Raw genomic sequence first — 16,023 nt, 5'->3', positions numbered from 1 at the left:
TAAGCCCACCTGCCCTCTAAGATTCAAAGGCCTGCTTCTCCACACTCGCTGCAGCACTGATAATCGTAGTGAAAATCTCCTATAAGCGCTTCAAGTTCAGCGCCTGGGTGACTTCACTTTCCAGCTAGTCGCTATTGCCAGGGTTTTTTTTTTTTTAATATTTATTGTTTTTTAAAGGTTAACAAAAGGTTTATTTACAAGGGAAGGGGAATGAGGAAATGTACAACTCAGGGAGAAAAGAGGGAGATAAATTTTTTTTTTTTAATAATAAATTTTATTTTTATATTCCCCATACAATTTCAACCCCTCCATTCTGACCCCAATCCCTCCCCTCCCTCCCCCCACCCCACAAAAAGTGTCTCTGTTTCATAATTTTTGTTTTCACTTTCTTATAGTTATTCAATTTTCTGGTCCCTTATTTAAGTTTTCTAGATTCCTGCTATGAGTGAGACCATCCGGTATTTTTCTTTTTCTTTCTGGCTTATTTCGCTGTGCATGATCCCTTCCAGTGCCATCCATGTTGCTGCAAATTGCATGTGTTTATCTTTTTTAAATGCTGAGTAATATTCCATGGTATATATGTACCACATCTTCTTGATCCAGTCATCTATTTTTTGGGCATCTGGGCTGTTTCCAAAGCTTAGCTATTGTAAATAGTGCTGCTATAAACATAGGGGTGCAGGTGTTCTTTGGAATTGATGTTTCTGTGTCCTTTGGGTAAATACCTAGGAGTGGAATTGCTGGATCATATGGAAGCTCTATGTTTAGTAGGTCCAGAAATCTCCACACAGCTGGGAGATAAATTCTTAAATGTGTCCTACCTGTTCTGCCACCTGGAATCCCAAATGACCCACCGAGACCAAACCTGCCTGGCCAAGAGCACGAGCCAACTGTGCCTGACCCCGCTAACATGGCTGATTTTTATTTACAAACAGAGAAAATGGCTGCTTAACTCCGCCCTTAGGTTCTCGCTACTTCCCTTTGGGGATCCTGGGATTTGTAGTTCCCGGTGCCTTGATGGAGTCGGGGTGGCATCCACAAAACCTGTATGGAATTAGCTCTGGACATCCTTTCTCCCTAACAATTCCCGCCCTTTCACTTTTTGCCACCATTTCCATGGTGTTGAAGATCAAATGTCTGGATACTGGGGTACAGTCTCAGATGATTATTTTTCTCGGGGTTCCCTTTGGAAAGCAAACCAGTCTGTCCAGGTATTGTCCATTGTGGAAAGCAAAAGTCCTCCATGTCTGGGAAATAGTTTATCAGTCCAAGCCAAGAAACAAAAAAGATAAAGAAAAAAAAAATCTGGCACATTAGCCAAAACAAAACAGCAAAGATATTAAATCACAGGAAAAATATTAAAATTGATTCAACTTATGCAAAAACAGTTTCTCTCAACTTTGATCCCAAATTGCTTAAACAGCATAGCATAAGTTTGCAAACCAAATCTACTTTTAAACCATATTACCTATTTTTGCATAAAAATCACAGGGCAGAATAACTTAACAGCAATTTTAGCTGGCTTTGTTGGAATACTCCATAAAGGATCAGAGTGAACTCTTTTTTTTTTTTTAAAGTTTATTTCTGTTTTCTTTTTTTTAAAATGATTTGTTAGATTTTTTTTTTTAAAGATTTATTTATTTTATTTATACAAGCACTGGGTACAGTCAGAAGTGCGGGAGGGTGAGAGAATCCACCAGAGCCAGAGCGGGGAGCAGAGCAGGCAGAAGGACCGAAGTACACTGCTGAGGGGAGCAGCGGGTCCATGTGGGACCCTCCTCTGGTGGCTGGGGAGCAGCCGGGGATTGAACCGGCGCTGCAGAGGTTGTGGGCAGCTTTGCAACCCAGCGCTCAACCGCTGCGCCACCGGGGAGGCCCCAGAGTGAACTCTTGACATTTGGTCCATGTAGGCTTCAAGAACAAAGTTGGTCTCATCAGACGCACCTGGGCTTCCTCTTCTCGAGGATAACAGGGCTTTTTCTTTTTCCACGTTGTCCAGTCCTGCCCATGGAGGCAGCTTACCCACCTCTTTGGGTGTCCCTGGAACCTACGAACAAAGCAACTGGTTCTCCTCTTCTTGGTTTAGCTCTGTTTCAATTTCCTTATTACCAGTGTTTTGATCATGTCCATTTTAATCTAAGTGAACACCCTGACATGTTCTCTTAGGCTTTTCCCATACCTGAGGGGCATTTTGCTAATGGGTGTACACAATAAGTGGAAATAAAGGACAGATGTTCACAGACACAATTCAAAGCTATGGTGACTTGATGCTAAGATGCTGGGTATGGTTTCCAGGGAAGGAGCTTAGAGTGGTCACTCTTACTGTATGGGGGGTGGGGGGAGCACTGCCTCTCCAAAGGCTGCTAGAAAATACACAGCAATGCTATTTTCACTTTTGCCGAAGAAGTGAAAATTCCTGTTAGGACTTCTTTCTGTTAGCAAAAACATAAAAGCAATGTGGCTCAACCCAAATCTTCAAATAGCAGGGGACATGTGTCCTGTGCTGTATAAAGGGGGGGGGGGGAGTTGCACAGTGGGGAGGACATCAAGCTCTGGGGACAGGTATGCAGAATTTCCTGTGGGTGTTTATTATTTGAAAGCCTAAGAGACACGTTGGATGCTATCACTTAGTCTGACTGGAGAAAATTGGGAACCCTAATGCTTGTAATAGAGACTCTTGGAATTGAGGCCAAATTAACATAAGGTTAGTGTGTGCTGTTTCATCCTTCTGTGTTTGCATTTGCTCAGCAAATCCAGATCCCCAGGAAAATGCCATGTCCTTCCCAAGACACCCTCCCCGCTGCTCCTACACTGTGCCTCAAACCAAAGCAATACATTCATGTATACATACATGAACATACTATGTAGCTGGGCCTATAATGGTTGTCTATATATTCAACAGGCAGAAAGGTCTTTTTCTTGTCATTGTTCCTTAAGTAATGCCACATCAACATTTATATAGCATTTACATTGCTTTAGGTATTTTAAGTAATCTAGAGGTGATCTAAAGCACAGTCATGCATTGCTTAATCATTTCCGTCAACAGGGACCACATATGCAACAGTGGTCCCAATAGTCTACACCTTATAATGTGTGTGGTAAGCTAAGCCATCTAGGAGTGTGGAATTACTCCATCACATGTACACAATGACAAAATAGCCTAATGACACAGTTCTCAGGATAAAGCCCTATGATGAATTATTGTATATGGGAGATGTGCTTATGTTATATACAAATACTATAACTCTGTGATGTTATATAAGGGACTTGAGCACCCTGGGATGTTGGTATTCGCAGGGGGCCTGGAACCACCCACATATAAACTCAGAGAGGACTGTTGTCACATATCCTGGCATTTACTAGCTATGGTAATTATGGCATGCTCACATTGTTTGCAGGCTTTCAAACCCTTTCTTAGAAAGCGAACCTGTATTCCATTTCACAACACAATCTGTGTTATCCTTTAATAATAGAGTCATTTAACAAAGCTGTTAAACCTCTACTGTGTCTTGGCCACCATTATTGGGTTTGAGGATACTGAGTTTTGAAAAAGATCTATTTTCAAAGTGATGTGGGACTTGGAAGGAGAAACTGTTTTGAAGAGCATTTCGGAATATTTTATAAGAGAGACAGTTTTTGAACTGGGTCTTAAAAAGATTAATAAAAATTTGCCTGCTAGAAAAATGGAAAAAGACCTTGTAATCAGAGGGAACAGTGGGTGCCAAAGGACAGGGGCATGAGGAGGTCTGGCATATCTAAGGATCAGTGCACTATGGTGCAGGTGGAGGAGGTATGACTGGAGAGATGGAGGTGAACTAAAATGAAAGGTCAAGAGGCAGTGGTGTGCTGGAAACCTCGCTCAAAATAAATAAATAAATAAATAAATAAATAAATAAATAAATAAATAAATAAATAAATAAGACCAATCTCTAGGGCTTGCCAATTTCTGTGGTGTAAATATTTTTATCTGATTTCAAATTTTTGATGACTAAAGAATGGGCTCACAAAATATCTAAATAACATTTGGTTCTTGAGAACTGATGCTGGCTATTTCTAGTATCTGACTCACAAAAGGCAAGAACCTTTAATTCCAAGGGATGTGCTGAAATAACTTTTCTCCCTTTTCTCAGAATGATTCTATTTTACATTCTAAATTTTGCTTCCATGGGTTTAGAGTAGGATGGACAATGAAATACACCTGAAAACTCACTGGAGCTAATTCACTGGCTCCTGTCACCCACCAGTAATGCCTGTAAACTCAGGCAAGAGGACCCCATATTTGGTTCCATTTTTTTTTTAAAGATTTATTTATGCATACAAGAACTGGGGTGTAGGCCAGAGGTGTGGCGGTGAGGGGGTGAGAGGATTCACCAGAGACAGAGTGGGGAACAGAACAGGTGGATTGACTGAAATACACTACTGAGGGGAGCAGTGGTAGAGTCCAGAGTTGTGTGCTGCGCCACGTGGGTAGCTCCCTGGCCAGGGATCGAACTCGTGCTGCAGTGGTTGTGGACAGCTTAATAGGTAGCATCTTAACCCCTTGTAACACCAGGGAGGCCCTGGTTCCATGTTTAAAAGTTCGTCTCTGATCCCTGCAGGCATAGTCCTCCCCCAGAGTGAGGAACCCATGGTCCCATGCCCAACAAGTACTGCTTCCCCCACTTCTACTTCATTACCCCAGATGTCCAGGATGTTGGAATTCTTGCAGAATCACCCTCTCTGAGAGTGTGCACCTGATCCCCAAGGGCCTGACCAAGGAGGCAATTTGCAAAGGGTGTGGACAATGTGTAGGTGTGGGGGCTGCAGTGTTCACAGCCATGTATGTGTGGCCCCACACACTGTGGACCCACATTCCTAGAGCTAGATGTGGAATGAGAAAAGAAAGGAGCATGGCATGTCTCGAACCAGGCCCACTGTCTCCAGGTTGCCAAGTTTTGGTGAAGAACTATGAGGAGTCCAAGAATTCTACATGCAACCCTGGCCTTCTAGGTCATTATGAAGACATGTTTGTCAAAATAACAGAATAAAATTGACATTTTGTTAGTAGGTTTTACATATTTAATATGTGAGCTTCCATTTTTACCTGTACCCCAGCTAATGCCAGGGCTCTCCTTGCCTAGTCCATTCCCAGCGCTGTATTCCAAGTCAAGGTAAGCAAACAGACCCTGGGTGAATTTCTGCTCTCTGTATTTTTACACAGACTGTGAGCTAAGAATGGGTTTTGCTTTGCAACTAGTTTTTAAAATCAAAAAAGAAATATTTCATATTTGAAAATTACATGAAATTCAAACTTTAGTTTGAATTTTACATGAAAATTACATGAAATTACATGAAATTCAAACTTTAGTGAAAATTACATGAAATTCAAACTTTAGTGCCTAGATATTGTTTTATTAGAAGACAGCCATGCTCATTCATTTATGGATTGTGCACGGCTGCTTTCAAGCTACCACAGAGTAATTGTGATTATGAGACTGTATGGCCTGGAAAGCTGAATTTATTTACTCTCTGGACCTCACAGAAAATGTTTGCCTCCCCTCGCTTTAGAGTAGCAGACAGACATGAGGAAGAAGCAGGTCTCACATGAACCAGTGCCAAGGCCCCACCTTCATTATCTGTAGAATGAATTTATATAGGTGTCTTCTTGGTGGCATGAGGGGTTAAGCACAGCATTATGAAGCTATCCACAGCCTCTACAGCACGAGTTTGATCGCAGGCCGGCCAGGGAGCTACCCACATGGCGCAGCAGACCTCTCTGGACTCGACTGCTGCTCCCCTCAGCAGTGTATTTCAGTCAACCTGCCTGTTCTGTTCCCCACTCTGTCTCTGGTGAATCCTCTCACTGCCCCCACCTCCCCACCTCTGGCCTATACCCCAGTTCTTGTATGCATAAATGAATCTTTAAAAAAAAAAGAATGAATTGATACAGGATGAAGGTTTTTTTGTTTTTATTTAAACTTCCCCATGATTCTAATGAGCAACAGGGCTGTGAGGCAATAGGCTAAGGTGTGGGATGTGTAAGGCCTGACTTTCCCAAATGGGATAAGGTTGCAAGATTTGTGACTGCTTTTCCTGAGGCGCTGAGGGAATGACAGCCTTTGAGGACCAAGGTACCCAAGTTCTCTGATTTGCCTGAAGATGGAGAGGGGAAAAAGACTCATTGTTTCACACTGTAGTGTGGATTTCAGAGCTCGTTTTATTTGAACCTTTAAATCCGTGAATTGCTGGTTCAGACACATGTCCCTGGTCGTCCCAGGCATTGTCTGCATCTGTTGGGCAGGCACACCTTGGGCTGTTGTGACACTTACCTCACCGGGACCCCCGCCGGGTCACTTCTCAGGATGCACTCCGACTGAGAACCCTCAGCCCATCTTTGCAGCGTGCCCTCCATAATTATTGGTGGTCTTTCAGGGAAGGAGAAAAAAGACAACTCTATCAGAATCCCATTCTCCGCCAGCACAGTCAGCACCATCGGCAGAGGCTGGCTCCGGGGCTGCGAGGCTGCTCCGAGCTATTATTGTGTCTGGCTCTCTCTCAGCATGACTCAACACAGACAATATAGCACACCGAGAGCGTAGGGGATGAACAGTAAATACGAGGCCTTGGATTTTTTTAATCTTGTCAGTTTTCCCCTGATTTGTGTCCTTTATCCTAGCCTCCTCTGCTGTATAAGCTTCTCAAAGCTAATGCCCATAACGCCACCACCCACTGGTAGCAGCAGGCTGCTGGGCCACTGTGGGGTTCTCATTGCAGAGATTTACAATACCCGCCATTATTCAGCAACTGTACGTGTTAACCTAGTGGCACAGGGCTGCTCTGACACCTTCCCCTCTGGTTTCTCTTTACTCTGGGGGCCTATGGCAACTTGACGAGAGCCGCCCTCCCGGCTGAGGGCTTGCCTCAGTGAGCACATGCCACATCCTCCAAACTGGCAGAGCTGGACCGGCCCAGGGCCAAAGAGAAGACGGGGTGATGATGGAACTGAGAACGTCACTTCTATTGCCACATTCAAGAAGCTAAAAATATTTCCCCACGTTATATCTTTGGCCTCTGTTAGCTAGCAGCCCTCCACCTCCTCTCCTTCATTAAGAGCTCATGGGATTAAATCAACCCAGGCACAGACTTGTATTTTATGAAGAGCCTTCCAATGGGAGCCCACTACCGAGGCTGCCAAGTGAGCTCGTGGATGGGCACAGGAGCCGCTGCAGCTGATGGAAGTGGGGCCTGGCATGCATACATATTGCTCCCTTGAGACAGCTCCAGGACGAGTTATTCTTTTTGACATATTTATAATTCTAATTCATTTCCTGGGTAATTTATGGCTCCCATTTAACTAACAAATTCGTCTATTATTTCTACCTTGGCTACCATGAAGTCTGTCTCTGTGTAATCTCCTGTCTCAGAATCCATTTGTGGTGGCAGGACTGTCTGACAATTTACATGTCCTTAGCATAGATGGATCACTGCTTTGGGGCAGTTGGTGTGGCTCTCCTGAGCTTTTCTGGAATGGAATATTCACCAGCTGAGAACACATATGTTTGTTTTTGCAATGTTTGCTTGCGAAGGACTTAAAGACTATGAAATCACTGAAGGTCTAGGAGAGGAATAAAGAAAGGAAACCTGAGGCAGCTGCTGCTGGTGGCCAGGGTCTGCCCGGAGGAGAACCACGAGTCTTGGAACCTCTTAACATAAGATATGAACTTTGATTTTTATCTTCAAGGGTAATCATTTTTATTTTTTTGAAGATTTATTTATGCATACAAGAGCTGGGGTACAGGCTAGAGATGTGGGAGGGTGTGAGAGGATTCACCAGAGTGGGGAGCAGTGGGCGAGACAGGAGAGGTCTGCTGTGCCATGTGGGTAGATCCCTGGCCGGGGGAGGAACTTGTGCTGCAATGACTGCAGATAGCTTCATAGTGCTGCTTCTTAATCCCTTACACCACCAAGGAGGCCCCGGTCATCAATTTTAAATGATATATGGTTATTTAAAGATTATTACCCTTGGGCCTCCCTGGTGGTGCAAAGGGTTAAGAAGACGCAGCACTATGAAGCTATCTGCAGCCACTGCAGCACAAATTCCATCCCCTGCCAGGGAGGTGACCCACATGGCACAGCAGACCATTCCTGTCTCATCTGCTGCTCCCCTCAGCAGTGTCTTTCAGTGGATCTGCCTGTTCTGTTCCCCACTCCGTCTCTGGTGAATCCTCTCACCCATCTCCCTGCATCTCTGGCCTGCACCCCAGCTCATGTATGCATAAATAAATAAATCTTTAAAAAATAATAAAATTGATGACTCTGTCTGGCATGAACATTATTAACAATCTTTTCAATCATGGGCTTTGTTTGTAGTTATGAAGCTGACAGGTCCAGCAAGGAAGAGAAGGCGATGGTAGATGAGACTAGTTGCCAGAGGTGGCACTGTCATTCTCAGGGTGTGCTCCCACAATACGGTGCAGGTGCAGGCACCCACTGTGTGGGGTCCAAGGCCATGCACTCAGCTCAGAGAACAGTAATCCTTCTGCAGAATATTGGCTGAAGCTCTGGCTTGTGTGCAGTGCAGGGAATCTTGTTCACCTCATCTTAAGATACGTGCAAAAGAGGCAAGATAAATAGGACTGTCATTAAACAAATGCAGGTCAGCTCTGGGTGCACAGGGCATGTTGTAAACGTCAAAAATGAGTTAAGGGAATCGTGGACCCTGCAGCTCATGCATCTGTTTTGCAGTCTCTATGCCTTTACTAAGATTTGGCATAGCAAATGGAGGAATAGGTGGGCTTAACAGACCCCAGGAACATTCCAGCCAACTCATTCCTTCATCCAACGGTATTTTGTTTTGGGTCTCTTATTTCACACTTTAAGAATGGTTGTATTTCTTTGATACTCTTTGGTGTTGTACGGCGAGCACCAAGAAGAAATACTGAAAGAGTATACAGAGGTTCTGCTATACTTTATTCCATATCATGTTACAAGAAAACGACAGTAATAGCTGACAAACCATTACACCTTTTCATAATACAGACAAATTACAACTGGTAACAAATATGCAACATGTATTATTCCATTCTCCTATGTGTGGTTTTGAAGTATAATAGTTTTCTGAATGATGCTAGCACATTTGTTAGGTACCAACCCCCTGCTGAAAAGTACGCATTTCAGTGTATCATACAAAAAAAATAAAAAGGTAAAGGAAAGAATTTCAAAATCCACTCCCAACTAGAGAATGTAGATTTTTGTATGTGCCTCTAAATACGCTGCTGTGGCAAGGGGAATGAGAATAGGAGTCTGTTTATTTTATTTGAGATATTTTTGTTTTTGGTGTATGAGGAAACTGCAAGGCAGTATTTTCCTCTGCCAACAAGCAGTAAGAGAGATGGAAGCTATGCACAATTATGCGGCATATTCCTATGTATAGGGGGCAGGCCATAATCTACCCCAGTATGTACAACCTAAACATCCTCTTATATAACAAAGATTACAAAACCAGTACTATTCACAGATGAGTATCTTATATGACGCATAACCTAGGGTATTGATTACGCCGGCTGTCATATACACACTGAAGGAAGGACACCAACAGGCTTTGCTTTCTCTGCAAGCCCAGAGGCTCCCTGGGAAATTTCCCATCACTCTTGGGAGGTAGAAATATATCTTACCCTTGTATCAGTGGATGGACAGCCACCCCAGCCTTATGCCCCCTGTTCTTTTCTGAGCACTGCAAACATTTTATTCATGTCCTATATATTTTTAAGCCTACCAAACGGTTCCTTTGAGAAAATGGAAATGAATCCCACATTTCCTTTCAGAATACTGTGTGCAGTGATGCTGCATCGACACAATCACCATGCTGACGTGTTCATACCACTCCAGCTGTTTGAATGCAAGCTACTCCTTCATATAAAAATAATCTCACAAAACATTCCAGTGCTTTCTCAATAGAATAATAAATCTGCTAATGAACACAGTTTGTAATGTCTGCCCTCAGCAAGAGAAGGAAGGGAGAGATGAAGGGAGAGTGTGATTGCAGATGGGAGGAAAAAGGAGAGAGAGAGAAACCAAACTTTGAATTTCCTGTCCCAATGGCAAACATGGGGAACTAAAAACCTCTTAAGCTTCTGAGACACATGTCTCTGTAATAAGAGATTTCCCTCCATGGAGTGGTATTAGGTTTCACTTCCCAAGAGAAGCTGCCTATGACAGAGGCATGTATTTCTGAATGACGCTAACACTCCTAATTTGAGTCTTCTAACATTAAATATCTTCAAATTGTCAAGTAAGAAAATTTATTAAATAGCAAGATTTAGTCATTGATTGCTCTTGGTTTAAATTTCATAAAATACAAAAGTTATGGCTCTCCCCTAAACGAATAATTCAAAACAAATCTGAGGAATGGCTGTGTTTGATTACATGTAAAGTTTTCTCTCTATATTTAAGAAATACTAATTTAAGTACATGTTAAATCAAAATACGCCTAGAGACTTCAGCTAGGTTGGAATGTATGACAGAAGAATGGGGAAGATTTCTAGGTAGCAAAGAGTAAACATTCTAGTGTTGTAACTTTTGTTCTTGAAAATCAAACAGTAAGTAGTTCCTCAATTAGCACGCAGAAGCATACAGTGAGTGCTACTTCCAGACAGGGTGGATTGTGACTCTGATATCTATCTCACACCCCACTCCAAGGAAGGACCATTGCAATGTTTACGAATTTGGGGTCCAATTTCCTAGATTCGCTGGGGTTGACTACAGATAAGCTTTTCCCACACCTGACTTTGGGAGAAAGTCTTTGTCAAACTGGTTCCTAATTCCTAGTCTTGATCTGAAAAAGCGCCATGCATTTTAAGCTCTTAGTCTTTCCTTTCTGACCAATAAGAAAATGTGAAACAATGGACACGAAAGTGTCTCCCTAGGAATTTGAGTCCTGAGGGCTAGGTTTCAGGGGTAGATGCATTTCCTAACCATCCCCATGGCCTCAGCAGTACTTGGGATTCTGGAGCAAAGCGCGCCCCACCGGGACGGCCTGCAGCAGGCAGCCAGTTCCTCTCTGGATCAAAGCATAAAGCGTGCCCAATCCACTATTCCCTTTTGTCACATACTCGCCTTCATCCTCCAACATCCCTCAACTCCTTAAACAAGAGAAGCGGGGACTTTCTTTTCCCCTTTTCCACCTTTAAAGCAAGACTCCTGCATTGTCTTTACAATGTGCATTCGAACAGTTGTTTCAGGACTGTCTGCGGGCCCCCACTGATGGCTTCCAATCAACTTGGAATGTTTAAAAAAAATGGAATTCATAGTTGCTTTGGTGTAAATGAGCAAATTTTAACTGGATAACTTTATAATTTGCTTTTAAAACGTTAACTAGAAAGATGACGTTCAGGGCTCATCCAGCAGAAACAATTCTTTTACATCCAAGTTTCAAACCTTCGGTTCCTCATTCTTTTCTCCACTGAGAAAATTCTCACAAAGTATAACAGAGTGAATGGAAAAAAATAAGATGTTGACAAGACCCAGAAAACATGTTAAAAGTTACCTCAGTTTCCAGAGGTTGAAAATAAGCAATTTGTCCCTGTCTTTGTTCTCAATGCCTGATGCTTGCTTCTTCACTTCCAACCTACCTGGAAAACAGTCATGCTCTGTGGCTTGAAAATGCTAAGCAGAGTCTGATATCCTATATAAATGTGCAGTTATTTCAAGAAGAAAAACCACATTTGCAAATGTCCTCAAAAGGTAAGTGACAAGTGGGGCCCCACAGCTGGGGACCCAGCTGTCAAGTCAGAGAGAGAACATGGGTTTGCTTTAGCTGAAAATTTCCTCCCTGGTAGTGGCAAAATGTGCACTGCTCTCAAAGAAAACACACATTGTTTTATGCCACTATGCAGCTTTCAAGTACAGACATTACTGAGGAAGTGTGAACACCAAATGTGTTGTCTTAATGTATTTAAGACATGGCTGGTGAAAGCATAAAAATCTTTACAGAGACGCTGCGCTGCAGAGGGAAATCAAACAAAATCAAACACAAAAGACTGAAAAGAATACATGCCATGTATCAGTAAGCAAAGCTTAATCTTCACATAGTTCTTGGAAATCACAAGGTATCCAAATGCGTGCAAGGTTTTAAATAAATTGCAGAGAAAACAGGGTCTTGCCAGCTTCAATTTTCTTGTAAGAGAAATCCGCCACAGGGAGTGAAAGGAGACTGATCCATGATTCCCTTCGTATTATTGGCCACTTCATTAATGTTTTTTTTTCTTCCCAGGATGATGACAACTTAATCCTGGAAGGAGGGAAAGAGAAAATTGTTATGTATAGATATATATATAAAAAACTTACATCATTCATTTTTCCTAAATTACATGAGACATCAAAATTGGTCAAGCCAAAGTGAGCCTATCTGTTCTCTCCACAGCCACCCCCTGCACATCCCGCCCGGGCAGAACAGTCTCTCTAACCAAAACAGTGCTTGTAATACGATAAACAAATGTTCTGACTGCATTTTTTCCCCCCTTAAAATAATTCAGCTCCATGAATTAAAGTGGTCTAACCTCCTCTCGGATTATTTAGAGAAAAGGAAATTTGGCAAATTTCCTTCCCCAAATCATTAGTAGTAATACTGGTCTTAATTAAGTGCCTGTAGCATCATACAGACCATTACGAGGACATATCATCGTGTTCATTTTTATGAACATGAAATAGAAAAATGGATCACATACATGATTTTTAAAGAAAATCCAGCTGTATGTAATTCCTTGGTTGCCTATTACCAGGCCTGGTTTCAGCAGAATGAAAATTGGCTAGCATGACCTGAATTACCAGCCTCTTCCCGACATCCTGCATACAATTGTGTTTTCAATGATGCCTGCTTACACTCAGTAACTACTTCCATGTGAACAGTTCAAGAGGAAAGAAGGAACATTCACTCTGCTCCTGTCCACATTTTCTTTTGCCCCTTTAGCATTTTGTTCAGTCTCCAGGATAGGAAAAGAATGTCTTGCCGGCAGGGTGACAAAAACCACTCCCAGCAAGTCACACAGCCAGATTTGATTCATCAGTTCCACAGGGTCTCAGAACCAACTCACCATCTCAGTTTAGTGGCTTGAGATCACAGAGGCCTGGGCAGGCCTGCTTGCCCACTTCTACAAGGTCACACTGCCTCCTTTCTAGGCACAGAGAGAACCTTGGCCTTGTGTTGAGACCTCAAAGAGCTGTTGCCCTAATGACCCAGGCAGGCTGCAGTCAGTACGAGGGACTCCACCCCTGCAAGGTACTGCCTAGACCAAGGAGCAGAAAGCTCCAATCTTCCATATAAGAACCATGAAAATGGCATCCATCCTCTTCATACTCTACTCATTTCCCAAACTTTCTATGAAGATCTTTTTGAAGGTTAGTCTTTCAATCTTGTTTTAAAAAAATTGGGATGAAACTCATGTAACACAAATTAACCATTTAAAGCATTTAGTTTAGTGGCATTTAGAACACTCATGATGTGTTGCAACTGCCACAGTTCTGCCACCCCCAAAAGAGACGCCAAACCCTTTGAGCAGTCACTCACATTCTATCCTTGCCGAAGTTCCTGACAACTACTAATCTGCTTTCTGTCTCTCTGTATTTACCTATTTTGGATATTTTATATAAATAAAACCACAGACTATGTGACTTGTTGAATCTGGTTTCCTTCACTTAACATAGTATTTTGTAGCACTTTTTTTCCCCTTTTCTTTCCCAGGATGATGACAACTTAATCCTGGAAGGAGGAAAAGAGAAAATTCTTCTTCATTTTTTTTTAAAGCATTTTTTTAAAGATGTATTTCTATATACAAGAACTGGGGTACAGGCCAGAGGTGCAGGGGGTGAGAGGATCCACCAGAGACACAGCAGGGAACAGAACAGGCAGACTGACTGAAGACACTGCTGAGGGGAGCAGACGGTGAGACAGGAGAGGTCTGTCATACCTTGTGGGTCTCTCCCTGGCAGGGAATCGAACACACGCTGCAGAGGCTGCGGACAGCCTCACATTACGGCGCTCAACCCACTGTGTCACCGGGGAGGCCCAGCTTCTTCATTCTTTTTAATGGTTGAATAATATTCCATTGCATAAATATATCACACTTTGTGTATCTACTCATGAGGTGATACAGATTTAGGTTGTTTTCACCTTTTGGCTTCAGTGAGTAATGCTGCTATAAACATGTTTGTACAAGTATTTGTTTAAATATCCATTTTCAATACTCAGTGATGAGTCAAATGTAAACAAAAGCCCCAACCTTTTGTTTCTGGGAGAAACATGGGGGTGGATGGAAAGGCCTGGGGGTGGAAGGATATCATACATAAGCCTTTGCTACCACAAAGTCCAAACTCCTTGGTGTTACAAATACTTGCTGCTGTGTGACAGTTCTCTATGTGGCTTACTTGGCCACCTTTCACCCCCACTCCTTATCAAATCTCTTTCTATTTTTATTTTTAAAGATTTATTTTTTTTTAATTTATGCATAGAAGAACTGGGGAACAGGCCAGAAGTGTGTAAGGGGAGTAAGAAGATTCACCAGAGACAGAGTGGGGAGCAGAACAGGTGGATCTACTGAAATACACTGCTGAGGGAGCAGTGGGCAAGACAGCAGCAGTGGCTGAGACATGCTGCATTATGTTTAGGTTGGCTCCTGGCCAGGGATCAAACTCAGGCGGTTGTGGTGATAGTGCTGAGATTTAACCCCTATGCCACCAGGGAGGCCCTCAAATCTCTTTTAAATAAGTTACTACCCTAGTAAAAGTAATTGCATGGGAACAAATCCCTAAGCAGACACCCTTCTTCCTGGGAAATAAAGAAATCCACCTCTCACTCTACCTGTTCCTCCCACGTACTCATGCATCCTGATTTAGGCACTGACATCTTTCCTGAGGTCCACCGCAGCAAGAAGAGAGCATACTCATCCCCATGACATTTTAAACACACTTGTTCACAGGCATCATTAGCTAGTCTCCAACCCCATTACCAACCTTGATGTTTTTATTAAGCAGATGACAAAAATGCCCTTCTCTTCATGTCACTTAGACAGCACTGAGATTCCAGCTTTTCCAGAAGCCTGCCCAGCCTGGCCACATGGAGCTGTGTGTTTGTCCTGATACCTGCGTCCCTAGGCATGGAGTTCCTACAGCCACGCCCGAATGACGTGGTCACCACCTGGCTCTCCTCCGCTCACCACTTTAACCATCAGAATGCAGACCTGGTGCTCAGGCTGACTTCCTGATCCTGAACCAGAGACTTCATTTAGTACCCCCTCACCCCCAAACTGCAAGGACACTCTGTGAAGGAGCAGGTAGCATCATTACGTCCTTGATTAAGTTTGGTTTTGTTGGCCACTGTGTCCCGACAGCACATCTAAGACCTGACCCAGGTACTCAGTACACAGACTCCGAGTGAATAGGGAGTAAAAAGGTAGAATCTGGACACTTGAGAGCAGGGGGTGTTTGCAGACTTAAAGCCCTCATGGCAGGGGACTGAGGACAAAACACCATCTGTGCAAGTGCAGAACAGACCACCCACAGACACGCCGTGAGCTGAGGAAGGTGGTGGGTAGATTAACACCTTCTTGTAGAGTTTTTTTTTTTTTTTAAATTCCATAGCACTCTATTGAAAAGGAATGATTTGATTTTCAGGAAATTTCATGTAACAATAAACTCTGTGGCCACCACTGTCCATGCATGTTTCCACCCACTCCACCCCCCTCACTTTTTTTTAGCCATTGATGGTGTTTGCTGTTGCTTTCTTTCTGAGTCTTTGAATTTAATTTTGAGAGGAATCACATGTACCTAACCCAGGGCATAAGCAAATTAGGTAATAAAAAATAGCACATAATAGTGGTAATTGGAGAATAAATGGTGAGCAGTGATTATAAATCCATTACTTTGTTTTGCACTTGGACATTAAGTGAAGGAGCCAACAATAAAAGAAGGGACGTACCTCTGAGAGAGGATTCTACAGCTCAGACTGTGCCAACTACCCAACCCGATATCATTCACCAGCACCACGGGTGT

This window comes from Talpa europaea (assembly GCF_964194135.1).
Source record: "Talpa europaea genome assembly, chromosome: 3".
NCBI classification, from domain to species: Eukaryota; Metazoa; Chordata; class Mammalia; order Eulipotyphla; family Talpidae; genus Talpa; species Talpa europaea.
The sequence above is the reverse complement of the archived record's forward strand: the minus strand, read 5'-3'. Positions refer to the sequence as shown.